The sequence below is a fragment of the Erythrolamprus reginae genome, chromosome 11, assembly GCF_031021105.1.
Source record: "Erythrolamprus reginae isolate rEryReg1 chromosome 11, rEryReg1.hap1, whole genome shotgun sequence".
Taxonomy (NCBI): Eukaryota; Metazoa; Chordata; class Lepidosauria; order Squamata; family Dipsadidae; genus Erythrolamprus; species Erythrolamprus reginae.
Genome location: NC_091960.1, coordinates 16629685 through 16656829, shown reverse-complemented (window position 1 = coordinate 16656829; position 27145 = coordinate 16629685). Strand labels below are relative to the sequence as shown.

Here is a 27145-nt window from a genome sequence, read left to right as displayed (position 1 = left end):
GTTATGATGGCGTAGGTTGAGGTTGAAGTTGATCATACTATGGTCGCTGTTGGAGAAGGGTTCTATGATATGCAGTCCATAAATAGCACTTTTACTATTGCAGAAGATGAGGTCGAGGCAGCTGTTGAGTCTGGTGTTGTTTAATACTAATTGTTCCAGTCCCAGGCTGGTGACGGTGTTGTAGATGGCGGTATGTATAGGTTCGGTGGAGCATTCGTTTAGTGTCAAGTTGATGTGTGGTAGGTTGAGGTCACCGAGGAAGATAATGGGGTAGGGGCAGGAGGATGCCCATGTTAGTAGGGAAGTTAATTTTGATGCGTGGGAAGTGTCATAGTTTGGAGCTCTGTAGCACAGTAAAAAGCGGAGAGTGGTGTTAAGGGAAAGATCACAGATTAGGGTTTCAGGAAGGAATAAATCTTGTGTGACTTGAATGTTTTTTAGATTGAGTGAGCTTTTGTAGAATATGGCTACACCACCTCCTCTGCGGGATTCGCGGTCGGACCGGAAAACCAGGTAGTTATTTTGTGTAATGATGGAGTCAGGAAAGGAGCAGTTGAGCCATGTTTCGCAAACAAAGATTATGTCAAATAAGTTGGTGTTGAGCAGAAGGAGGAATTCTGATAACTTGTTGATTAAACTTCTTGCATTGATTAGTTTGCATTTGAGGTTGTGTTTGAGTTCAGGAAGGGGATTGGATTGCGTTGAGTTGTGGCAGGATTGAGGCAAGGTAGTAAGGGGCGCATTTTCCTATTCATTGCTGGAGGTGCTGGGGAGGTCCGATTGTTGATGTGGGATGGTGGGTGGAGAATTGTTGGAAAGTTGTGGAGGGGTAGCGGGATTGACTTAGAAAGGGGGAGAGGTCAATTGTAGATAATCTAAGGTTAAAGGTTTTGGGGTTAGGAGTAGAAACTACAGAATCAGGTAGTGCATTCCAGGCGTTGATTACTCTGTTGCTGAAGTCGTATTTTTTGCAGTCAAGTTTGGAGTGGTTGACATTTAGTTTAAATTGATTTCGTGCTTGTGTGTTGTTGCGGTTGAAGGTGAAGTAGTCGTTAACAGGTAGGACATTTTGATATATGATTTTATGAACTATAATTAAGTCGGAACGGAGACGACGGAGTTGTAAGTTGTCTAAACCAAGAAATTCAAGTCTGGCGGAGTCAGGTATTTTGTTGTGAGAAGAGGAGTGAAGGACTCTTGTTGTGAAATATACTATGAAATATACTATACATATTTGTGTTTTCTTTTTAATAATAAACTTTATTTTAAAACAATTAAAAAAAGAAATGAGGCAAAACTCACATTAACAATTGTCTTGCTTAGCAGCAGAAATGTTGGGGGTCAGTTGTGGACGTAACCTATATGGCCTAACTCCAGGTTTCTGATGTAGGATGATATCTTAGGCATCTAGTTCTGTATCAGGAGATTTCCTTCCAAAGGCATCAAACAAATTTCACTGAGGCCGTTATTTTAAAATGTAGCCCTATATACCCAGTTAGTTTAACATCTGCTCCTGAGGCCCAGCTTAGGATAACCTATTTTGTGAACTTGAGATTTGTGCCTATTAGGAACAAAGCTTATCGGATGATAAAGGTTATCATCATAGTGTGGAATAATGTCTCCTCCAGGGCCTGTGTTTGGTCTAAATTCTTTGTGACTTTTTAAAGAGAAGGTCCTGCGACCTTTTGCTCAGGAAAGTCTTTGAAATTAAACGGCCTTATAGAGGAGATTGAAGATTGACCCTGCGGTTGATAACCGATGGTGTTTTTTTAGATCTCATTTTATGTATTTGTTTAGCTCCGCACCAGAGAATATTGTGGCAAAATAGTTCCTTATGACTCTAAAAGCTCTCTATTTTAATCTCATAGGGAAGGAAAATACAAGGGTTATCCAGAAAGTAAGGTTATAAAGCATGTAGCTCTCACGGGGAGTGTTTGTGGGTGAAGTTGGTATTACTATCGTGTAGTGGGAACCAACGGAAGAGAAGGAGCAGTGCCAGTGGTCAGTAGATCATCGACTGACGTTGTGGTGAAGGTTAGAGTTGAGCGTCCTTATTCCATTTCCCTCCAAGTGTGAAGTATGTGCTGTAATACACTACCTGAATGCTAAGGGCATGAATGCTGCTGGGGTGGGTGCCCAAGATGTTTACTGAAGCGCACAAAATCAGTGCCACCCAATAATTCCTTGACCATTTTGAAATTGAAGGCGAGGCTTTTCTCAACTGTATACTGACAGGAGATTATTATTAATAATAATAATAATAATAATAATAATAATAATAATAATAATAATTTATTAGATTTATTAGATTTGTATGCTGCCTTTCTCTGAGGACTCGGAGCGGCTTAGAAACTTGGGCTTATCACCGCACTCCAGAGAGCAAATGTCAATCAATGCAGTGGCCAGATCCATTCCCCTTCAGCCAAAAATTTCAAAACTCAGCAATCGGCGAGAAAAATCTTGGTCACCCATCATGCACAAATCTTGGGCATCCATTGCAGCAGTGTTCCTGCCCTTAGCATTGTGCAATTGTAGTGCGACTGCTCCGGTCTGTGCAGGCCACCACCTTTTTTCCTGATTTTTCATGACTTTCGGTTCTCTGAGCATGCACAGAAGGAAAATTGTCCCTCTGTGCATGCGCAGAAGCAAAATTAATAATAATAATAATAATAATAATAATAATAATAATAATAATAATAATAACAATAATTTATTGGATTTGTATGCCACCCCTCTCCGGGCAGACTCAGGGCGGCTAACAACAATGATAAAAACAGCATGTGACAATGCACTGAGGTTGCGTGCGTGCGTGAAATGTTTCAATGCGTATGCAGCGCACTGGTAGGAAACGGTAAGCAACCCACTCCTGGATTGGACAATCATTCCAGTCCTGTTATTCCAGCTTATTCTCTGTTACATTCTCCGTTTTCATCTTTTAAAGCAAAAGGTTATGGGGTAAAGCCTTATACTGAACTAAGTTCTCCTTTAACCATCATAAAGTCTTAAAATGGACAAACTGAAACATTTTGTATCTCGCTTGCCTTCCCCCTGCAAGATGATAGTGTTTCCCTGTACCTGCCCATCACTGTTGGCTATAGGTGGACTTAAAGCATCTGAGATCTTACCAGGATGTGGAAGCATCTAACCCCAAATATGTTTTCCTCCCAGGTTCTTGTTTGATTCTTTTTGTGTTACCATAAAACCTTTCTCCTCTCTTTCCTTCTGCTCTACATTGACATTTCCTTTCGCCTCCTTTTTTATCCCCCTGGACAGAACCCTGCCATATGTTTATATAGTTCATGAGTGCCTGCACCTGCCACTCTTTCTCCTTTATGGAAATGCTTATTTGCATTTGATTAGCAAGGGAAGGGGTCGGCATCTTGGCCGGATCCCAGCATTTCTCATGCAAAGCTCTGGCAAGGCAGGAACCGAGCAGAGGATTTCTGAACTTCTCTCGCTACCCCAGGGCACCCGGAGAAATGTTAAGGACGTCAAAAGCTGGGAGGCAAGACTTGGAGAGGACTTGGCTTGCTTTGTTTCTGTCGCTCTGCTCTCCTTTTGGGGCATTTGAGAAGTGTAAAGGAGGGGTAGGGTTCAACAGGCTTCCTGATGTTGCCGACTGTGCGAGGAGTTTGTTGATGTGGCACGATGCCTTGAAGCACCAGCGTTGTGCGAAGGGAGTTGAGCACAGTTATTAGCAGCATCTGCTATCCTGAAGCCACATAAATTTGCTCACCGAATGTAGGGAAATATTTGTTTGTTTGTTTGTTTGTTTGTTTGTTTGTTTGACTTCTAGGCTACCCTTCTCCGGAGACTCAGGGTGGCTTATAACATATTAAAAAAATACAACACAGTGTCGTAAATCCAATTATGGGCTACAAAAATGGCGGAAGATCTTAAGTATAAAACCTATCAGGAAAGACTTAATGAACTCAATCTGTATAGTCTGGAGGACAGAAGGGAAAGGGGGGACATGATCGAAACATCTAAATATGTTAAAGGGTTAAAGAAAGTTCAGGAGGGAAGTGTTTTTAATAGGAAAGTGAACACAAGAACAAGGGGGCACAATCTGAGGTTAGTTGGGGGAAAGATCAGAAGCAACGTGAGAAAAGAGTAGTAGATGCTTGGAACAAACTTCCACCAGACGTGGTTGGTAAATCCACAGTAACTGAATTTAAACATGCCTGGGATAAAGATAGATCCATCCTAAGATAAAATACAGGAAATAGTATAAGGGCAGACTAGATGGACCATGAGGTCTTTTTCTGCCATCAATCTTCTATGTTTCTATGTTTCTATAAAACTAATCCTAAAACCCAGTTATTAAAAACCTGTACAACCACATTCATCCACATCACAGTCATGCTATCAGCCAGAGCGAGATGTCACGTTCAACGGCCCCAAGCCTGCTGGCAAAGGTGTGTTTTTAAAGCCTTCCGAAAGGCCAGGAGGGTGGGAGCAGTGCGAATCTCTGGGAGGAGTTGGTCCCAAAGAGTCGGAGCCGCCTCAGAGAAGGCCCTTCCCCTAGGGCCTGACAGACGGCATTGCTTGGTTGATGGGACCTGGAGAAGGCCAACTCTGTGTGGGCCCTGACTAGCCGCTGGGATACATGAGGCACGAGATGGTCCCGTAAATATACTTGTCCCAGGATAATGTTGCAGGATCCAATCACCGGGACCCAAGGTTTTTTATTTTATTTTATTTATTTATTTATTTATTAGATTTGTACGCCGCCCTTTCGTCCAAACTTTTGGACTTGTGCTTTTGGGACCCCAAGGAACTTTTGACAAATGTATATTTTATTTTATGTACACTGAAAGCATATGCACCAAAGATAAAGTCCTTGTCCAATACACTTGGCCAATAAAGAATTCTATCCTATTCCAAATCTTCAGCATCTTTCCCATCCTGAACACACCTCTTGGTGGCCAATTCAAAATTGCATCTGGCAAGAACCATTGGCTTTTGGGAATTTAAGGACATTGTTTTTGGCTGCTTCTTCTTTGTGCTTTTTGGTCTTCTAGAACTCAAATGAAGTAGTTGGAGAAAGAAAAGGCTGCTTTCTTGACTTCCAACCAAGTCTGGAGGGTATAAGAGTGTCCTGCCTTTCCCCAGTAACACCAATCTTCAGGGATAGCATGTTGACTCCAGTGCACATTGGGATCAAGGGACAGAAAGAAAGAAGCGACCTCAGGCTGGAAACTTGACGAAAATCCAAACTCTTCCTGATTGTTAGCATTGTGTTGGATCTCAGGAGGAGGAGGTGCTGCTGGTGTTTTCTGTTTTGTGCATCAAAATAACATGAATTGGTTTGGGATATTCTGCAGCTTGCTCTTGGCTGCTGTCCTTCAAGGATCAAAATGTCTTGGACCAGCTGTGCTGAGAGAAGACTCAAACTACTAAACCAGTGAGGGCGAACCTTTTCCTCGGGTGCTGAAAGAGTGTGGGCACATGCTATCATGCATGTGCAAGTGCCCACATCCATAATTCAATGCCTGGGGAGGGTGAAAACAACTTCCCCTGCCCCCCAGAGGCCCTCTGGAAGCCGGAAACAGCCTGTTTCCCAACTTCTGGTGGGCCCAGTAGGCTTGTGTTTCGCCCTCCCCAGGCTCCAAAGGCTTCCCTGAAGCCAAGGGAGGGTAAAAACAATCTCCCGCATCCCCCTAGGAGGCTCTCTGGAAGCACAAAACGCCCTCCCAGAGCCTCTGTGTGAGCCAAAAATCAGCTGGCTGGTACATACATGCACATTTGAGCTGAGCTAGGGCAACAGCTCACATGCTGGCAGATATGGCTCCATGTGCCACCTTTGGCACCAGTGCCATATGTTCGTCATCACTGTCCTAAACCATCCTTTATGCTACTATACTAGATAGCAGGACTTTATCAAGGTTGATTTTGACCTGGGGAGGGCTTGGCCAGGGTGGTGTGGCCAGCTCAATGTCACTTGTATTGGTGACCTGTGGTGTCCTGAGTGCTTTGCTGGTGAAAACTGGCTCCCGAGCTCCATTTTTGGCTGTGATGGCCTCCTGCAACCCTCTGCCAGCAAAAACGGAGCTCTGGAGGGCCACCTACAACCTTCATGAACTCTGTTTTTGGCTGCAATGGCCGCCTGCGACCCTCCCAAGCTTTATTTTTGTTGGCAGATGCCCGGCAGGCCAGTTCTTCACTGTTTCCAGAGCAGTCCTGCGAGCCAGATCTAAGCATCCTGCAGGCTGGTTCAACCCCCCTCCCAGCCTTAAGTTTAATACCTTTGTTCTAGATGATGTCCGAAGTTAGGGAAATTTAATTTAATTTAATTTATTTAATTTGTCAATCTCGTATTAGATAATACATATAAGTATATACATAATTTGAATACATGAAATGAATAAAAATAAAGAGAACAGTAGATCAGGAATGGTAGGCACGCTGGTGCACTTATGCACGCCCCTTACAGACCTCTTAGGAATGGGGTGAAGTCAATAGTAGACAGTCTCAGGTTAAAATTTTGAGGGTTTGGGGACAAAATCAAATCACAGAGTCGGGTAGTACATTCCAGGCATTGACCACCCTATTGCTGAAGTCATATTTTTTGCAATCGAGTTTGGAGTGGTTCACTTTAAGATTGTATCTATTGTGTTCTCGTGTATTGTTGTGGTTGAAGCTGAAGCAGTCATTGCCAGGTAGGACATTATAGCGGATAATTTTATGAACTTTGCTTAGATCATACCGAAGGCGGTAACTTATCTAAGCCTAGAATTTCAAGTCTAGTGCATAGGGTATTCTTTTGTGAGTAGAGGAATGGAGGACTCTTCTTGTGAAACATCTCTGGACATGTTCATTTATAATAATATCTGATATATAGTGTGGGTTCCAGACAGATGAGCTGTATTCGAGAATTGGTCTAGCAATAAGGTGACCAATTTTTTTACAATGAAAAGGAGGATGAACATTTTTTAGAAAGAAATACAACATAAATAAACGAAACATTTATGTCGTCATGAATAAATAAAATTAATAAGTTTTAAAACTAAAACTTTAATAACAAAAGCAATAAAACTTTACTAAACCTATATTTAAATTATTTTACACTTGTGTTGAAAACAGGGTTGTATAAAATTGAATTAATGAATTAATAGAACGTGAACTGTACTTACCTGAGTATAATATTCAACGAGAAAGAAATAATTTTCTATTTCTGTTAGAAGTAAACACGAAGTATAATATAGAGGCAATAGTGGGAGTCAAGTGGGAGACATGGGAAGTTCTCCTATGCCCTGTGCATGCATTTCATAATCACGTCTTTCCGAACTATATCGTCACATGACGTGTAACAGTTTGGCGCGGCATCTCTGAATACCGAGATTAACAGATTAGTTTTAAAATATAGTGGTACCTAAGAACGCCTCTACTTAAGAACTTTTCTAAATAAGAACCAGGTGTTCAAGATTTTTTTGCCTCTTCTTAAGAACCATTTTCTACTTAAGAACCCGAGCACGAAGGCCCAGCCAGTTTCCTGCCATTCCCCCTAGGCTTGTCTCTCTGACGCAGTGTATGGGAGGCAGCCTCGCACCGGGTGTATGGGAGGCGTGTGCTCCTCCTTGCTGCCTCAGAGTCCCTCTTTTTTTTTTGAAAGCCTTAAAGTTTTGGAATTTTTTTGATTCCCCTCACCTCACCTTCTTCCTTCGGCAGCGACTGTCCTCCTCCTCTTCTTCCTCCTCCCACCCAAATGTCGAGCTTTTATTTCTTTCCTAATGAGTTTGCATGCATTATTTGCTTTTACATTGATTCCTATGGGAAAAATTGCTTCTACTTACAAACTTTTCTACATAAGAACCAGGTCACGGAACTAATTAATTCTTAAGTAGAGGTTCCACTGTATTGAAATGGAGGACAGGTAGGAAGACACTTTTTAAGGAAGGACAGAACCTAAAAAAGAAGGTCTGTTTTTCCTAAATGAGGATGATTGGTCACCTTACTAGCAAATGTTTTGTATGCTCTAGGTTTGAAATTAGGTTAAGAAATGTAGTTATTCTCACCCAATGACTTTTCAATCCCAATCTCCACATTTTAGATGTTGAGGACACATGACACTGATTAAGAGGGGCAGTATATAAATCCAATCAACCAACCAACCAACCAACCAACCAATCACTCAATCAATAGGTGTTTTTCCAATGAGACTGGTCTATCATACTGCTTCTTCTTTCACTTTCAATCTCCTTTCTTTTTTTGTCAGTAAATTTAAATTTAACATTGTCCCTGATTGGCCCAGTCAGATCAGCATTGTAGTTCTCAGTACATTCAATTAAAAAAAGATGTTGACTATCTTAGCCGAGCGGATCTTTTTTTCTGAGCGTTTTGGAGAACTGCCATCAGTCACACTGAGCTAGGTAGGCAGCTAGTCCAATTGAGTATGTCAATTTTTCAGGTTCCGATGCAAATAATTGATTGCAGACCATCAGATGTTCTTCCTTCTCAGAGCCTTTACTGAATACAGAAAAAAGAAATGAGAAGGAAGGAAAAAGCTGAAATGATCTACCCTGTTTTCCCCCAAATAAGACATCCCCTGATAATCGGGCTTTTGAGTGCATTGGCAATAAGGCCAAGCTCTTATTTCAGGGTTCAGAAAAATATAAGACATGATCTTATTTTTAGAATAGAATAGAATTCTTTATTGGCCAAGTGTGATTGGACACACAAGGAATTTGTCTTTGGTGCATATGCTCTCAGTGTACATAAAAGAAAATATACATTTGACAAAAATCATGAGGTCCAACACTTAATGATTGTCATAGGGGTCAAATAAGCAACGAAGAAACAATATTAATAAAAATCTTAAGGATACAAGCAACACGTTACAGTCATACAGTCATAAGTGTGAGGAAATGGGTGATAAGAATGATGAGAAAAAACTAGTAGTAATAGTAGTGCAGACTTCGTAAATAGTTTGACAGTATTGAGGGAATTGTTTGTTTAGCAGAGTGATGGCGTTCGGGAAGAAACTGTTCTTGTGTCTAGTTATCTTGGTGTGCATTTTTTTTCAGGAAAACACAAGTATTTACATCTTCCAAAAGGTTGGTTAATGACTAAAAATATCCCAGTAATTTTCTTCATTTGATTTATATCCTGCCTTCTTTGTACAGGAACTAAAGTAGCATACATTTCCTATTTTTTCTCACAATAAGACACTATGGCCTGAGATAGACATACAGTATATTGAGTTTTCATGGTGGAAAGTGGATTGGAACAACTCAAGGGACATTATCATTCCCTGTTCCTTGAACTTGTGGGACAGTTAAATAGCCTCTTCTGGTTTAGAGCTAAAGCTTTGGGTGTAGCCTTTAAACTAAGATCAGCTCCCCACTCTCAATTGTGGTTAACCATCCTTCAATTACATAATCATCAGTAAATAGCCTTCCTGCTATGTTTGTAAGATTCTTACGGGGACAACAGAATGCGGAAGAGGTTGGATCTTGGGTCTGATCTAAATGCTTCTTTATTTATTTATTAGATTTGTATGCCGCCCCTCTCTGTAGACTCGGGGCTTCTTAAACTTAAGCAAGCCATTAAGGAAAGTATTAATCCACAAAATCTATATGATATCAATCAATTATTAATTAACTCAATTAATGCTACTCCCTTTCTGTTGAGTCTGAGCTGCTTACGGTATTAATATAATAAGATTAAAAACAAAACACAATTCAGTTCATGCAATTAATAACGTCCTCCCCCCCCCAAAAAATAAGACCCTGTGTTATATTTTTTTTTAACCCTGAAGTAAGCGCTTGGCCTTATTGCCATGCACTCAAAAGCCCAAATGGGCTTCTTATCAGGGGATGTCTTACTTTGGGGGAATCAGTAAGTTCCAGAGAACAGATCTTAAACCTCTGCCCTCCCCCCAAAAGGTCATAAAATCAGATGCAAGTCACTTAAAAACAGCAATACACATTCTGATCCTAACTATGGTTATAAATTAAGGACTGCCTGTATGAAGAACTACCAAATCAATCATATCCATTCAAACAGCAACAATACATAACATTCGCCGACCAGGGGGCTACGGTCTAACTGTCCCGAGCCTGGTGGCATAAATGAATGTTAAGCTTCTTACGGAAGGTGAGGAGGGGGGGCAGTGCAAATCTCTGGGTGGAGCTGATTCCAGAGGGCCCTGCCAAGCGACAGTGTCTCGTTGATGGGACCTGGAGAAGGCTGACTCTGGGACCTGACCAGTTGCTGGGACTCATATGGCTGGGACTCATTTTGATAAAGAATTATTTTCTTTTATCTGAGTTTGGGAAAACTGACCTAGTTGTAAAATACCTTTGCTATTAAACATGGTTAGACCATACAGAGCACTTTTTTAAAAAAAAAATTGCAATCTTCATTTATTAATTGGAGTCAGTTTTATTAAAAACCTTTGATCCCAAGGCTTCATTCCTAATTGTTCTCTTCCCTCCCTGCCTTGTACAGGGATCAACAATCTCCGGTCCTGAGTTTGGCTCAAATGGTGTGTGTGTGTGTGTGTGTGTGTGTGTGTGTGTGTGTAAGAATGGCTCTGTCCATATATCAACCTTTTTCTGATCACATAACTTTCCCAGGTTTTTTTCCCCCAGAGGCAGCCTGGGGCACAGAGAGTTCTCTTTCGTATGCTTCTAGTCGTGATTGACATAGACTAAGCCTGCCATACCTGGGTACATTACAGTTATAATAGCACCAATAACCTTAGGCAGCTTTATAACGGAGCTAATTGTATGGATGTATTCAGCAATATTAATGCGTTCAGACACTTTCTGTTACTTGACTAAAGTGCTTGCAAGTCTGCTTACATAGGCCCAGAGATGTCAGCCTTCCTTTTTGTTGATGATCATTTAAATGACATTAAAATAAAACAAAACACCAATCCTGAAATTTGAAGTCCGGCATGCCCAATTCTGGTCTGGGCTTCTCCCAAGAGACTGGGGGTGAATTGATTCTGAAGACCACAAGCAGAAAAGAAAGAGTTCTTCCAATGTCAGGCAAGGAAAGCAGTTTTTCATTGTCCCTGTCATGCTGTGTTGATTTCCTCTCTTTAAATTACTCCAGTGCCATCATTTCTTTTTCAATTGTCTTTCCCATGCCAGAAGGACATGACTTCTGATTTGTCCTAGTCACACTAATATCAAAACACATGCTTCACACGTAGCAGGCTTTGGGTTCAACTCCAAGTATCCTGAAAAAAAGATTTGCAATTTTGGAGAACTCCTAACCATCAAAAAAAGGACACAGTTGGTGGCTAGCATTCACAGTGGACATTCTATTTATTATTCAACATAATCTGGTAGATTAGATTAGATTATTATTATTATTAGAATCCCTACACTATTTCAGACAAATGACAGTCCAATCTCACCTTGAAAGTCTCAAGTATTGGAGTTCTCACAACCTCCGCAGGCAACTTCTGTTCCATTGGTTGATTGCCTTCACCATCAGAAAGTTCCTCCTTATTTCCAAGTTGATTCTCTCCTTGGTCAGTTTCCACCTGTCATTCCTTGTCTGGCCTTCTAGTGCTTTGGAAAACAGCTGACCCCCTCCTCTCTATGGTATCCCTTCAAGTATTGGAACACTGTTATCATGTCACCCCTGGTGTTTCTCTTCACCAGACTGGCCATGCCCAGTTCCTGCAAACGCTCTTCGTATGTTTTAGTTTCCAGTGCCCTTATCATCCTGGTTACTCTTCTGCACTTTCTCTAGAGATTCAATGTCTTTTTTGTAGTGTGGTGACCAAAACTGGATGCAGTACTCTAGTTGTGGTCTAACTAGGGCTTTATGAAGTGGTATTAGTACCTCCCTAGTCCTAGATTGTATCCGTCTGTTAATGCAATTTAGGATTGCATTGGCTTTTTTTGGCTGTCACTGCACATTTTTGGTTCATATTCAGTTGGTTGTCCGCCAAGACTCCAAGATCTCTCTCCTATTGAGTGTGGTTTCACCTAGTTTATATGTATATCTTTGGTTTTTCTTACCTAGGTGTAGGATTCTACTTTTCTCTGTGCTGAATTTCATTTTGTTTGATTAGGCCCATTGTTCAAGTCTGTCAAGATCCATCTGGATCCTGAATCTATTATTACAAGGGTTGTCCAGAAAGTAATGCACCACATTTTATTTCTTCAACAATTATTTATTGAACATAATGAAACTTACACACAAGAAAGAATGGTGTTTCTTCTACACTCCCTATTTTTCCACAAAATCTCCATCCCGTTCTATGGCCTTCCTCCAGTGAGACACAAGTACATGTATGCCCTGTTGATACCACTCCTTGTTCTGATCACAAAGCCTTTTCTGCACTCTTCATCATCCTCAAAATATCTTACGTGAATGGCATCCATTCAGATCCATGCAGATTCTCCATAAACTGTACACAAAAGTTTGTGAATGTTCCCAACAGTTTCTTTCTCTGCAGTGAGAAATTCAATGATGGTATCATTCTTGTAACGTACATCACTTACAGACACTATTTCGAAACACTGCTGCAGCTATCTGTCTGAAGAAATGCAAAATTTACACACACACTCCTGACAATTCAAGTAATGTATATCTAAAGTTTCACATTCATACCATTACTGTAGGCCAGTGATGGCGAACCTTTTTTTCTTCATGTGCCAAAAACACGCATGCACACGCTATTGCGCGCATGCGGGTGCCCATACCCATAATTCAGTGCCCCTCTGTGCATGCACGTGTTATCCCACCATCTGCCCCACCCCCTGTGCATGCGCACATGACTCCCACTCCCCCATTTCCCTACTTCGGGTGGGCCCAGTAGGCCCATATTTCGCCCTCCCCAGGCTTCTGAAGTTTTCTTGGATCCCGAGGAAGGCTAAAATGGTTTCCCCCACCTCCTGGAGGCTCTCCGGTGGCCAAAAACACACTCCCAGAGCTGCAATGCAAGCCAAAAATCTGCTGGCTGGGATGCACATGCGCACTGGAGCTGAGTTAGGGCAATGGAGCCGGGGTGGCACAGCAGGTAGAGTGTTGTACTGCAGGCCACTGAAGCTGACTGAAGATCTGTAGATCAGCAGCTCAAATCTCATCACCAGCTCAAGGTTGACTCAGCCTTCCATCCTTCCGAGGTGGGTAAAATGAGGACCAGGATTGTGGGGGCAATAGGCTGGCTCTGTTTAAAAAAAGTGCTATTGCTAACATGTTGTTAGCCTCCCTGAGTCTAAGGAGAAGGGCGGCATAAAAATTGAATGAATGAATGAATGAATAAATAAATAAATGGCTTGCATGCCAGCAAATATGGCTCCGCGCTCCACCTGTGTCACCCATGGCATAGGTTTGCCATCACTGCTGTAGGCTGAGGAAAAAAATGTGGTGCATTACTTTCTGGACGATCCTCATACTTGCATTGATCATGCTTTCGAACTCTTAGGTGGACAGAAGCTGAAGCGAGTAACAGGATCTGATCATCTACAGTGTCATTAAGTCTTCAGCACCTGTTTAAAAATTCCATTCAGCCTTCTTCTTTCACAGATTTCCTCTATTGTTTTCTGCCCACACCTCCTAGGAATCTTGAGTTGCTTCTTATGATAGAGATGAATAACCTTTTTGCCAATGAAAACAAATAGTGGTTAACTTAGGCAGACCTCTTACTAAAGCAGATGGCCATTGCTTATGTCAGCTATGATAACTAATTAAGTATACCCTCAATGACATTGTTCAAGCATACATCTCTTTCCAAACCCCTTGAAATGTGTTGAAAAGATGAGGATACTCATCCTATTATAATTGCCACTTGGAGCTCACAGGAAAGCCTTCTTCACTTGGCTAAATAAAGCTAATCAGTGTTCCCTCTAAGGCCTTTCTTAATGAGTTCATGTCAAAGGTGAAGGTCTAATAAGAAATGCACAGGACTGCGGACAAGTTTTATGGAACCTCTAGAAAGCCTATTTCATCTCCCTTTCTGCTATGAGTGAGTGTGGTGGCCTAGAGGTGGAGCTCTCACCTCACAATCAGGAGACTGTGAGTTCGATCCTAGGTAGAGGCAGATATTTCTCTCTTTGGGCACATTGAGAATATTATCTGCTGAAGAAAAATCTGGGTAGGAATATCCTTTGGGGAAAATAAATAGCTCTACATGTTTCTGTCATACCTAAGAAAGACAAAGTATTGAAGGCCTCTTTGTGTTATCAATAACAGGAGGGCTAAGCCAGCTGGAGAATTTAAATTGACCTATGAATATTTGGGTTATGCTTTGGACATGACATTAACGCGTGATGTAATCGGTAGTTTTCTGATCTTGAAAACGATCCAAGAATTTAAGTGTGTTATTATTTTTAATGCTGTTTTCCAACACGACAGCCGACTGAATTTATCCCCAGTTATACAGAAACATATACATCACTTACAGGCTTATACAATGTCTTGGAAAATAACCTTAGGGGAAATAGGCCTCCAGTGTATCAGAATCACTCTGTTAGACAGTGATTTCAGCTTCATGTATCAGGAAGACAGCTTGCAACTTCTTGCTATTTGGTGAGAAGTGATTATAACTTCCCTGCGTAAGCAAAATAACATTGCATTTCCATTAACAGCAAATCTTGTGAAGGTTTTTAGGGATATGTGTGTGTGTGTGTGTGTGTGTGTTGGCTATCTGAAGCTAAGTTTCAGCATTTCTGTTTTCACGTGCTTGCAAATAGAAATTGGCCAAATGTTTAGCTTTTATTTCTTGGCAAATTATCATACTTATCTTGAGCTATTTTTAAAAAATAGATTTATAAAACTGCCAAATTCAAAGCAATTCTGGATGGCGTCGTGCATATAACACTCCCCCACTCCCATCTCAATACATTGAACCAATGAAAAAGATCTGAAGGCAGAGAAATACTACAACAGAAAACCCATGCTTTGTAAGGTGTATCGATGCGATTGCTTAACAAATGGGACTATGCACATGCTGACACTGTGGGTCTTATGGGATGGTCAGACACAGACGGAGAAATGCAATTCTTTTGATAGCCAGGTACCATGCTATGAAAGTAATGGTAGCACTTTGAATGCACCTGGAAGTTTTCTGTGCATCGGAAGTTGCGCGAAATGAGTGTAACTGCTCATGACGTTGCATCCTAGACCAATGGCGACTTCCAAGGACACCCACATATTGAGCATCTCATAGTAGACCATCTACAGCAATGATGGCGGACCTATGGCATGGGTGCCACAGGTGGCATGTGGAGCCATATCTGCTGGCACGCAAGCTGTTGCCCTAGCTCAGCTCCAATGTGCCTGTGTGTGCCGGCCCATTTATTTATTTATTTATTGGACTTTTATGCCACTCCTCTCCGAGGACTCAGACTTTTGTCTCTCACAGAGGCTGTGGGAGGGTATTTTTGGCTTCCAGAGAGCCTCTGGGGGAGGGGAGGGGAGAAGGCATTTTTATCCTCCAGGGAAGCCTTAGGAGCCTGGGGAGGGTGAAACACAAGCCCACTGGGCCCACCAAAAGTTGGGAAACAATCCATTTCCAGCCTCGGGAGGACTTCTGGAAGTTGTGGGAAAGTGTTTTCATCCTCCCCAGGCATTGAATTATGGGTGTGGGCACTCACACATTCACGATAGTGCACACACATACTCTTTCAGCACCTGAGAAAAAAAGGGTTTGCCATCACTGATCTACAGGATGACTAAGACACAAATGTTTGTGAGAAGATAGCTTCAATTCAGAAATTGTTACAGTTGGTGTACCAGATAGATTTGTGCAAAGGTCTCTTGGTCACAGCCAAACTACCTACTCTTTGAGCAGGAACTATAAGACCCAGAAAAACCCCCAATTATGAATTGAAACTCCATTCAGAACTAAGGGTAGTAAATATGTGACATTGGGAGAAACATGAACGCACAGCCACTTCATCACTTACTTACATTTGTTACTCCTCACCAAGACCCTAGAAGCCTCAAGACACTGGGACAAGATCTTGGTTAGCCTGAGCTTAGGAGGTGCACCTGAGTATTGTGGTGATGACTTCATACAAATATTAAAATAGAGGGATAAGCTCTGCACTGCCCTACAGACCTAGACTCTCCCACTTGGAGCAAGGTAGAATATGACACCATGCTACCCACTTTCAAACCACATACAAACCTCATGATACGAACCCCTCGTCATATGAACTTTTCGAGATACGAACCCGGGAGTTAAGATTTCTTTGCCTCGTCTTAAAAACCCTTTCTGTCTTACGAACACGAGTCCAGGTCCCTGGGCTCTCTTACTGTGCGTGCGCTCACTTACTGATGCAGGGATTCCCCTGCCTTGTGACTAAACCCGATGGGATTTCCCATTCGTTTCCCGCCCCCGCCGAGATTCCCTGCCTCCCGACTGCCAGCTGAAGCACCTGGGATTTTCTCCTGGCTTTCCAGCGGCTGGCCAAGTTGTCCCCCTTCCTCCTCCTTCTGGCCGATGGAAGGCAAAGCGCTGGGGGGCGGGGTTTCAGGCTGGCCCTCCTGCCCCCCCCCAGCCGAAAACACAAAGGTGGATCGCCGCCGCTGCCGCCGCTGCCACCGCCAGCTTCAACCTCCCATTCCTCCACGCCACTTTGCCCTGCCTGTCATCCTGGCTCAAGCGGGAGGCGGCGGACCTCCGTTGTGTGTTCGGCTGGGGGGCCGAGCAGGAGGACCTTCCTAACTCCTTCCTCCCAGCGCTTCACCCAGGACAACAGGCAGGGCGAAGTTGCATGGAACAAAGGGAGGCTCAAACCGCTGGCGGCTTCAGCTTCCCATTGCTCCACGCTGCTTCGCCCTGCCTGTCATCCTGGCTCAAGTGGGCGGCGGCAGACCGCCTTTGTGTTTTTGGCTGGAGGGAGGAGCAGGAGGACCTTCCTAACTCCCTCCCCACAATGCTTCGCCCAGGATGACAGGCAGGGCGAAGTGGCATAGAGGAAAGGGAGGCTCAAGCCACTGGCAGCCGCAGACCTCTGTTGTATTTTCAGCTGGGGGGGGGAGCAGGAAGACCTTCCTGACTCCCTCCCCCCAGCGCTTCACCCAGGATGACATGCATGGCAAAGGGGCGGGGAGGATTGGGAGGCTCAAGCCTCCTTCGGTGGTGGCAGCCCGGCTTCCGGGTTTCTGAGTTTTGGGCTTGCATGCATTAATCGCTTTTCCATTGATTCCTATGTGAAACAATGTTTCGTCTTACCAACTTTTCACCTTACGAACCTCCTCCCGGAACCAATTAAGTTCGTAAGATGAGGTATTACTGTAGTTGGTCCTGAAAGATACAACAATTGATGGTATCAGAAACTGATGTGAGATCAGGGAGACAACCAAGACACTATCATCACATCCATTCTGATTGTTCCAGAGGTTCATTAACAAGTGTGATCAATGATGTCTCTGTAATATGTCCCAGCTGGAACTCTGGTTAGAAAAGGTGCTGTAATACACTATCTCCAGGCCTTCTTTATCTGCAACCCAACAAAATTTTGGCATCCTTTCTGAAACGAACAAGTCCTTGTCAAAATACTGTTGTGCCCTGCAGTGACTTCTTGAGAAGGAGGTGTACTATTGCTTCCTTTAAGGCAGGCAAACCTGCCTTTATGCCTACAAACAAATAATGTTTATTAATTTTGTGTACTGTAATCAACAAAGGCTCCCAGAGGTATGCATTAACAACTTTAAATTAACAAAAGCATAAAACATAAACATAAAAACATAATAAAAACACAGTTCTACTGTATAACCTCCAGGGGTGCAAACTCACTGCTTTCCAAAGGTTTTCTGGAATAGGTTTGTTTTAAGCAGCTGCCAGAATGCTGAAATACTGTTTATGGACCCAGCTCCTTAATTTCTGCAGATAGAAAAGTACTAATCTCTCTTGAGAAGACCACAGCATTCCATATGGAGAAGGCAAGTTGGAAAATTGACTGATTACGCTAATGTCTTAAGATGACAGCCAGCTATATCAAAACCCACTGGGAGTTAAAACAGATTCCAGAACATATTCTATTAACCTTTTATGATATCATATAGAGCCTAAAGATTTTCATAAGCTTCCTGTTTGGTGTCCAGTGCAATGCAGAGTGCCCATATTTATTTGATTTTCTTGACCTTATTACATCTATCTCTTTGTTTTCCATTATGTAATTCAAGAAAGTATATATAGAGATCTCAGGCTGTTTCATCATTCCTATCACCCATCTCTTCCCACTTATGACTGTATGACTGTAACTTGTTGCTTGTATCCTTAAGATTTTTTAAATAATATTGATTGTTTCCTCATTGCTTATTTGACCCTTACGACAATCATTAAGTGTTGTACCACATGATTCTTGACAAATGTATCTTTTTCTTTTATATACACTGAGAGCCTATGCACCAAAGACAAATTCCTTGTATGTCTAATCACACTTGGCCAATAAAGAATTCTATTCTATTCTATTCCTAGTCTGGTCTGATGAAACAAAGCTGGAATATCTTTAAAACAAAGGAAGTCTTGTTTGTGCAATTGAAAAATGCCTATCAAGTTCAATATCCTGATTCTTGTAACTGGAAACTGTGGGGAACTCCAAAGCAGGTCATACAGGCTAACACGTTCCACTACTTTTCCTTGATTAACATTGTTAGGTCTTTCCCCCCCAAGTCTTGTCTAATCTCTTTCCAAGCCATCCAAGTTGATTGCTATCACAACAGCAATATTGAATTACTTGGCAGGGCTGTTCAGGAAAAGCCACATGGCTTCTGAAAGTGTTGACGGTGTTGACATATAAGCCCCTAAATGAGGAATGGAAAACTGTTCAGATATTGCGAAAGGACAACTTTTGGATGGCCTTGGAGATATGGATTATAATGGGGAAGGCTGGGAGTTGTAGAAACATTTGGAACACCCCTTTTGAGTGATACCGTATAAACTCTGATCATCTGGAGAAGTTCATTTGTCCATATGAACATGTAAATTTATTGAGTTATAACCCAGGCAAGCCAAAAGAGTTCACAAAAGAGCTTCATGTGTAATACTTTTATGTGGTAACCAGGAAGAGAAACTTGGCAAGGATTCTGGAATCTGAATCTTGGTGCAGTCATGTACACAGTTGCATTATTTTGATGTTATGGCAGTGTTTTATCGGTGCACCCAATTAAATACAAATACTTCAGCGGTGGGTTATTCCTGGTCAGTATTGGGTTCCTACTGGTATGGGCCACTCTATAGTGTAGTAGGAAAAATGGAGCTGGGTGATGGGCGGGCATGCACGCACGCACGCATGAGATTTGGCTTCTGCGCATGTGCAGGAAGTGAAATCTTGCACGAGGATGCTTCCACGTGTGAGATTTCAGTGATTTTTGGCAATTTCATTGCTTCTGTGCAGCTCCACGTGACCAGTGGGAGGGTGGGCAGGTGCACCCGCATGAGATTTGGTTTCTGCACATATGCAGGAAGTGAAATCTCGCACAAGGATGCTTCCACGTGTGAGATTTCACTGATTTTTGGCAATTTCTTTGCTTCCGTGCAGCTCCGCGTGACCAGTGGGTGGGTGGGCAGGTGCACCCACATGAGATTTGGTTTCTGCGCATGTGCAGGAAGTGAAATCTCGCACGAGGGCACTTGCATGCGCAGAAGCAAAAAAATGCCAAAAATTGGCAAAATCTCACGTGTGAGCATCCTCACGCAAGATGTGTGAAGACATGTGCAGAAACAAAATCTCACATGGGTGCCCACGCCCACACGCCAGTCATGTGGAGCTACTCATGCAACTTCACCGGTAGCGATGGCAACTTGGAACCCTTGCCTGCTCCCCATTTGGCAAACTGGTAGTGGTGAGAGGCTCCACCTACCCACCTGGGATCCTCCGCCCACCCGCCCGGCGCACATGTTCCGGTAGCGGCTGGATTTAGAGCCCACTACTGTAGTACTCATTGAAAAATTGCAGACTCTATCTGTGGAGTTCATCTCATGGACAAGTGGACACAGGTCCAGCAACTGCTAACAGATGTTTATGTGGAAATGTGGTCAGGGGACAAAACAGTCCAACTAATGAAAGGGTTTGAAAGCAATTAACACATGGTCCAGAATTAATTTTAGAATTTCTTCTAATTAAACTGGAAGAAAGGCAGGAGGGGGGGAACACTACAGGAACCGAAGACAGGAAGTCCTCTCAACCCTGCCAGATGTTGCTTTTTTATTCCTCTCTTTATGTTCAAAACCTGTTTCTTTCTTTATAGTTATTTTAAGTGCTTTAAGAGAGTAAGTGTGTTTTTTCCCCCTCTTCAGTTGTTGTGTCCTTTATCATTTTGCTTTAACTAAAATGATCTCAGTCTTGCTTGTTTAATTATGGCTATATTTGGTCTCGAGATGCACATACTACTACATTTTATTAAGGTCATAAGGAGTGATTGTATAGAGAAAGAATCCTGCATTGAGAGTATTCTATGCGGGTTCTGATTTGCAAGAGATCCAGTCCCATGGTGTACAGGGAACACAACAATGTGAGTTGCATATTTTGGACCAACAACTGAGGGAGAGAATATGAGTAAGGCTTGAGATTAGAGACATTTTGGTGCAGTGGTTAAGGCACCAGGCTAGGAATTGGGAGACTGTGAATTCTAATCCGGCTTTATGCATGAGAAAACCAGTTGGATGACCTTGGGCCAGTCGCTCTCTTTCAGCCCCAAGAAGAAGGTACTGTAATGGCAAACCATTGTTGTAATTTTGTCAAGGAAATTTCCAGGCAATTGATAAATGTTAACACTAACTCACAGGCACATGCACATATGTAAAAATCCATAAGCTGAACAGCAAACAGATAAACCAAGCAACATTTAGGATGGATTTGGATTTAGTGAACAAGTTCTAAGCAAAGGAAATAAAATAAAATGAAAAGCATGAAAACAACCCCCCTTTTAAAAAAACAAATAAAGAGAAACACTCATAATTCATTTCAATAGAACAAGATTTTGTGCACAACCTATTGCATATAGTTTTTTTTTAAAGATACTTGTTTACATAAATGCACTTTTCCCTGAGCATGGTTTTTTTTTCAAATGTGAATTCTGTAGTAGAGCATTGTTTTAAAAATGTAAATCTGTCCAAGATTTGATTTTCTTTTGAAATTGCTGCTTTTTGCTTTGGGTTTTTTTTTTGTTATAAAAAGCATGATTTATTTTTAGCAAAAGTAACTCTTTTTGGAAGGCAGCCCATTTTTAGATGGAGAAGGTTGGAGAGGTTTGCAGAGTTTATTCAGCACTGGCATCTGGGCTATATGATGGCACATTTTTCAATGGATTCCAGAAATTTGATCCCAAAGAAGTCCACACTGGGTTTAATTTGCTTGCCTAATGGATGCTGCATCAAGCATCATGTCTTTTCGGGTTTTTTAAAAGTTACTTTTTATTGAGTTTTTTCACATTAAAAAGACAAAACATAATTTCACTAATACAGTTTGTCGCTATCGGACATGATGCCTTTTCACTGCAACCATTAGAAACCTTATCACTCTTATACCTTTTTTTTTTTGAACCAAACTATATTATTATTACCCAGGTTCCAAGTTTCCTTTTTATTCCAGTTTGAAACCATCCCATTGTTCTGGCTGACCATTCATAAGAAAATTTGCTCCTGTGAGAGTGGAAGTTAGAATTGCAAATAAGCCTCTTTGAGATGGTTTAAATGGGAATATTAAGTACAGATCTTTTTTAAATAAACCAAGCAAGGGGAGAGAAATGATAAAGGTTTTTCTTTTTAAAAATACCCAAGTGTATCACATTATACTACCCGTATCTTGGTTGACTTTTATATTTCTTTTCTTAATTTTTTTAAAAAATTATTTTGGATGCTCTTTTGTTTTGCCTGTTGTTGCCATGACTTTAAGATCCAAATGTTTTATTAGAATTATTTGAGTGTGCATGCGTGCATCCTCAAGGAGCATAGTATGAAATGCCTACATGAATAAAACAATTTTTTAAATAGGCCCCACAAAGATGAGATGTAAATCAGCAGGAAAAAGACTATAAATCCACTTTCTTAAGAGTTCAAGAGGCTCAAAGCACTTCAGAGCTCTGAAGCTCATAGCACATTCAGGCATATAGTTTGTGCAAGGCAGTCTTCGAATATGGGAATTAAATCCAGTAGGACACAAGTTCTCTTAACAACAAAAGTTAAAATAGAGATGGTAATTTTACTGAAATGTATCCCCACTTAGAGCTCTGTCACAATTTTAGACTCTGCACGGACAATGCTCTAAAAAGAATAGCAGCAGAAAAACAACTCTCATAAAAGTGATAGATTTTTATCATTAGAGAAGCAGGGGAGGAAAAAGGAAAATGATTAGATCAATTGGAATGAGTACATTTCTAAAGATCCAGAGAAGAAGTGATGGCTGCATTTTGCTTAGATCTTGTTTTTTTTCTTCATCTAAAGTTCTCTCTCTCTCTCTCTCTCTCTCTCTCTGTGTGTGTTTATGTACGCACACACAAACACACACATGGTGATGATTTAAAAAATTCCAAAAATCTAACAAAGCAAAAATACCTGGAGAGGCACAAGGGGAATGTGTTTGTCATGGCTTTAAAGCCTGAATTTTGCAGCACCATCAACTTTTGCTCTCTGTTCCTACAGCGCTTGAAATTGCTGTTCTGTGTGCATTTGCTTCACCTACTTATGGATAGATTGATACATTTATTTTATAGATATGTAAAATATCTCGTATCTCTATGAAGGCTGCTGCAGATTCCAAACTGGACAGTATAATATTGTTCGGGGCTATTTCATATGCATGGACGCAAGGGGCACAGTTCAGATGACCCCGTACTTAAAATTGCTTCCATTACTTGGAGTCTTTTGAATTACTGGTATGGTGCTATATTGTCTCATTTTTCTCTCTCCAGTCATAGGAAAAGTTATTTCTGTACAACGTTCAGTGAAAGAGATGCACAAATGATTGTAGATGTTCCAAAATTATTGGATAGCAATGTTGAGGGGCAGTTTATCTTATCTTGGGTCCCTTAGCTTTGCTTTGGCCCAAGTTCATTAAACATAATATGGTTTAACAACTAGGGATCTGACCTTAGTTTATTTAATGTGAGGAAGCTTTCTTATTGGATTCTTCGGGTGTTTAGGGAACTGATCTTTACATACAACAGTTTGTTCACCTAATACTCATAACTTGATCATTTACTCTTCACCAACTCAGTTATGAACCTAGCAGATGATATGCTAAGCTTTTGTGGTATGCAAAATCATTCATGATGGAACCTTCCAATCCCCAAATGTGTCATTTGATGTTTGTGAAAATTTCTCGAAGCAGAAATGCTCTGAGTGTTCCAGCACTACTGGTTCCTAGAGGGATCACTTCCAGAAGAGTTGAAAATGTCTTGTTCTGAAATTGGCATGGCTTGTTTTGCTTTCAGAACATTCCAGGACGAATTGTTTTTCTTAATTCTGATGAAACTTGTTCTGTTGGTTAGTGAATTATTTTGTAGATTTGGTATGAATTTAGCCTTTGAGGTTGCTTTATTCTTGTTCTGACCTAAGCTTTCACCAAATCATGAAACAGACTCCTTGCCCCGAAAAACCCCTTTATATTTGGCTAATGTGTCTTCTTAGCAGTCACATCCAGCAAAGTCCCAGCAAACAGTCTTTCAAGGGTAAATTGCAAACACAGACCCTATTAGCCCTTGGATAGCCAGGCCGATAGCTTCTTGATGCAATGCTGAATAAGGAAATACTTGGCAAGGACTCTCTATGAGGCACAACTCAGATAATCCAATTTTTACATGAATAATGAACAAATTATCTCACGCAAACACCACTCCCCCTTTGCTCCTATTTATTTCCTATGAGAGGGGCCATTCCCTTTGTGTTCTTATTCCTGAGTTGTTCCTTAATTGTTCCCTTCTCTTGACAGCTCTGCACATGCACACATTGGGAACAGGCTCGAGGTGTTCTTCAGCCCCACTTACCTTTGACTCCTAATAGCTGTTGGACAGCCCTGGCCCTGTCTCTGCCTTGGATGTAGAGCACTAATCAGAGCCTTCCCCAGACTCCAGGGCTGGCCCATGTTCCTCCCCAACCTCCTTACTCTCTGAGTCTGGCCACTGGCCACAACAATTTTTCAATTTAAAAAATAAAGTAATTTTTAATTACTTTACTTTAATTAATTTACTTTGATAAAGTAAAAATAAAGTAATTCAGTGAATAGGATAAATATGTTGTAATTAATGCAGCCACTGAATGTGTAAAAACTGCCTCTAATAATGATATACATGTAGTCTTTGATACACTTAGGACCAGAATTTCCATTGCTAAGTGAAACAATTGTTAAGCGAGTCAATTTTACAACTTTTTTTGCCATGGTTGTTAAGTGAATCACCAATTGTTAATTAAATCATTTGATCATAAATCAGCTGGGAAAATTGCAAATAGTTTTGAACAGTAGCTAAACCAGGAGTGTCAAACTCAAGGCCCGATGGCTGGATCCTGCTCACGGGATGCTTAAATCTGGCCCTTGGAGCCACCTTGGAAACAGTGAAGGACCAATGCTTCTGCCAGCAAAAATGGAGTTCAGAGCTCTCCTGAGCTCTGTTTTGCACTGGCAGAGGCTTGCAGGAGGCTGTCACAGCCAAAATATGGAGCTCAGAAGCCCGTTTTCACTGGCAGAGCACTGGTGCCCCCAACATGATTGACGTTGAGCTGGCCACGCCCTCTTCTCCTTAAGGTTAAATATAACTCTGATGCAACCCTCAATGAAATCAAATTTGACACACCTATGCTAAAGAAACAGTTGTAAGTCAAAGACTACCTATAAAGCTGAGCATCAAGATATAACGCAATTGTTCTTACAAGTTTGTTTTTTCCCTCCAAATTAGTTACTGGGTTTGTTGTTTTTCATTCTGTCTCCAACTCTTCTGGAGAACCCATGAGGGATCTTTTGATGATGGGTAACATATGTTGCTTCTCTCTATGGAAGAGTCTCTCTTTGTCATTGAATTATCTGTTGAGAGGAAGGATGTTTCACACTTTTCTGTCAAGCTCTGAATTTCCATTGGTCCGGTCAGTACTACGTACCTCACTGGCTGGGTTTTTCAATGTATGAAATAACCAGCAATGTATGTTTGGAGGAATTAGCATAATGTTGCTTTAAGAGCTAGGGCTGCAATTAGCTATAAAAGGGAGTCAGATGTGTTTCCCTGTGTGATCTGCAGGAGAGAAATATTGTAGAATTATATATGTGTATAGAACTATGTGCTATTGTGTGCTTATTGTTTTAACTGCTGTATGTATAGAACTGTGTATTCCGATATTCGGTTTGTATATGATTGCTTGATATATCTGTGTATGAATTAGACTGTTTACTAACTGGTATTGAATATATGTAAATAATACTTATACTCTATTTATATTAGTCTTGGTTATTGGCTGAATAACCACCACTGCCTCATATACAATGTTTTCAATTTAGGATTCCAACATTGATTATAAGCCCAATATAGGATGCTAACAGGACCATCCTTTGAGGAAAGATCTCATGATAAGGATGGGTGCTACCAATTCCAAAGAAGGACAATGCACTTTTTTTTGTTATGTTGGGATGTTTATATTTCTTTGGCATTCTTCCCTCCCTCCTAACATACAATGTGCCAAGGAAGGGATATATTGCTTTTGCTGGAAACCTAAATTGCTTGCTTGCTTGTAAAGCACTTTAAAATTAATTTGAAAGCTGGATGAACATAAAAACCAGAGTCATAGGATGTTCTATTTTAGAACAGGGTGCTTTTTAAAAGCAGTGGGAGATTTCTTCCATCTTAAGGAGCTTCCTTCCTGCAGGACAAGTATTCTGTTCTGGTGTCAGAGTTCCACCTCTGTTCTTCAGCAGAGGTCTTGCCATATATGATTAATGACTGTTCCTTTGTCATTGTCTGGCTCTCTGGTTTCTGTTATTTTATTTATTATGATTGGGGATCAGATAATGTAGGGAAAGCTTTAAAAAAAAAACAACCCACAAGATTAAAACATTCAAAGAGAAGAAGAACATCACACGTAAATAAACATTGACGTGGGGTTTGTTCTAATAGGTTCTGACACAACACAATTGTGATACATAACAATTCTGGGACTTTCCTTGTCTTCTCAGGGTATTGGTACAATAGTATGACTCATGCAAAGCTCTGTGTTCTACCAGATGAATTAGATAATAGGGAGCTATCATGTCAGTGTTGGAGAGTCTATAGCAGGAATAACAAATTAATTGTTCTAACTGACCTTAGGTTCTTGAAGAAATTTCCTGACACTTAGAACAATTCATCAGTGGAATAACTTGCCTCCATAAGTTGCCAGTGGTCCAACACAGGAGCTGTTTAAGAAGAGATTGGAGAGCCATTTGTCTGAAACACAGGGCAGTGATGGCAAAGTTATGGCAGAGGTGCCACAGGTGGCACGCAGAACCATGTCTGCTGGCATGTGAGCTATTGCCCTAGCTCAGCTCCAAAGTGCATATGTGTGCCGGCCAGCTGATTTTTGGCTTGCACAGAGACTCTGGGAGGGTGTTTTTGGCTTCCAAAGAGCCTCCGGGAGGGTGTGGGAGGACGTTTTACCTTCCTCTGGCTCCAGGGAAGCCTTTGGAGCCTGGGGAGGATGAAATACAAGCCTACTGGGCCCACCAAAAGTTGGAAAATAGGCTGTTTCCAGCCTCCAGAGGGCCTCCAGGTGGGGGAAGCTGTTTTTGCCCTCCCTGGGCATTGAATTATGGCTCTGGGCACTCACAGATTCACGATAGCGTGCACACACACTCTTTCAGCACTCTAGACCCAAAAAAAAAAGGTTTGCCATCACTGCTATAGGGCTTCTTGTTTGAGCATGGGGTTGGTCTAGAGCAGTGTTTCGCATTCGCTGGTTGGGGAATTCTGGGAGTTGAAGTCCAGATATCTTCAAGTTGCCAAGGTTGGGAAACACTGGTCTAGACGACCTTCCAAGTCTGATATTTTGTTATTGTGTTATTGTGTTCCATTGCTAAGCAAGACAGTTGTTAAGTGCCTCATTTCATTTTATTTTTAAAAGATTTTATTAATTTTCTATTGTTTACATTTGTTCGGTGCTTAATAAACATCCTTATTGTCTGGGTTCTTTAATTTACTTAACAATACAGATTGCATTCCTTATCTCCACCCTTTTCCTCCCAGCCACTGGTAGAATAAGTTTCAT

General features: G+C 41.5%; 1 protein-coding gene across 2 annotated transcripts in view; it reads left to right on the top strand.

The window, feature by feature from the left end:
- PTPRU (protein tyrosine phosphatase receptor type U) overlaps positions 1–27145 on the top strand; it is a 558855-nt gene that overhangs the window by 290743 nt on the left and 240967 nt on the right. The gene's annotated exons all lie outside the window — the stretch shown is intronic.